The sequence below is a fragment of the Triticum aestivum genome, chromosome 4B (genome assembly GCF_018294505.1).
Source record: "Triticum aestivum cultivar Chinese Spring chromosome 4B, IWGSC CS RefSeq v2.1, whole genome shotgun sequence".
Lineage (NCBI taxonomy): Eukaryota > Viridiplantae > Streptophyta > Magnoliopsida > Poales > Poaceae > Triticum > Triticum aestivum.
Genome location: NC_057804.1, coordinates 649,775,595 through 649,776,753, shown reverse-complemented (window position 1 = coordinate 649,776,753; position 1,159 = coordinate 649,775,595). Strand labels below are relative to the sequence as shown.

The window sequence follows — 1,159 nt, the reverse complement described above, 5'->3', positions numbered from 1 at the left end:
TTAAGTTTTTTTAGCAAAACTATCAGAACCATGACAAAGCTCTAGCCCTTGATTTCCCCTTATACAACAACAACAACAACAACAACAACAACAACAGAGCCTTTAGTCCCAAACAAGTTGGGGTAGGCTAGAAGTGAAACCCATAAGATCTCGCGACCAAGTCATGGATGCATATGGATAGCAAGCTTCCACGCACCTCTGTCCATACCTAGTTCCTTGGTGATACTCCAATCCATCAGGTCTCTCTTAACGGACTCCTCCCATGTCAAATTCGGTCTACCCTGACCTCTCTTGACATTCTCCGCACACTTTAGCCGTCCGCTATGCACTGGAGCTTCTGGAGGCCTGCGTTGAATATGCCAAAACCATCTCACACGATGCTGAACAAACTTCTCTTCAATTGATGCTACCCCAACTCTATCTCGTATATCACCATTCCGGACTCGATCCTTCCTCGTGTGGCCACACATCCATCTCAACATACGCATCTCCACCACACCTAACTGTTGAATATGTCGCCTTTTAGTTTAACCAATGAACTGCATTTTCAATTGATGTAACTATCGTATCTGGTCATGCAAATGTTTGTGGTGATGGTTGCTTTATATAAAGCAGTGGAAACCCTTTTTCGGTAATTTATGTAGCTATAACATTTAGTTAAACTAAAGAGGACAAAGAATGCCCTAAAGGCTAGCCGTTTGCACCCTTAACTGCAATGGAAAGTTCCTACTAACCCATGAATATAAACGAAGCAATACTGGCATGGGGGCCCTACTCTCTACCATTTGGGCAATACTATAGGACAGAATTTCTAAATTGGATATTCGGAAACAAGACCAATGTATTGATATTGTGTTGGATGACTGCTTTGTACTAATAGATAAGCAGAACAAAACAGCATGCCTTGTCGTACATTAGGTGGCTTTATTAATATATAGTCGGGTTGGGCCTTTTATCTAAAAAACAAAACAACATCATATACCTATTTTTAAATTTTGCAATGCTTGCCTTTAAAAATTATCAAATTTTGGCAGGGCTAATTTTTTCCTAATATCGATCATCCACGCACGCGCCCGCGCGCGCGCACACACACTCTACAAATGTGCAAATGTCCATGAATTACATATGGAATCTCAGTTATGTTAGTATATGTCTTTGA

At 41.0% G+C, this 1,159-nt stretch overlaps 1 protein-coding gene across 1 annotated transcript in view; it reads left to right on the top strand.

The window, feature by feature from the left end:
• LOC123089615 (obtusifoliol 14-alpha demethylase-like) overlaps positions 1–1,159 on the top strand; it is a 4,797-nt gene that overhangs the window by 1,084 nt on the left and 2,554 nt on the right. The gene's annotated exons all lie outside the window — the stretch shown is intronic.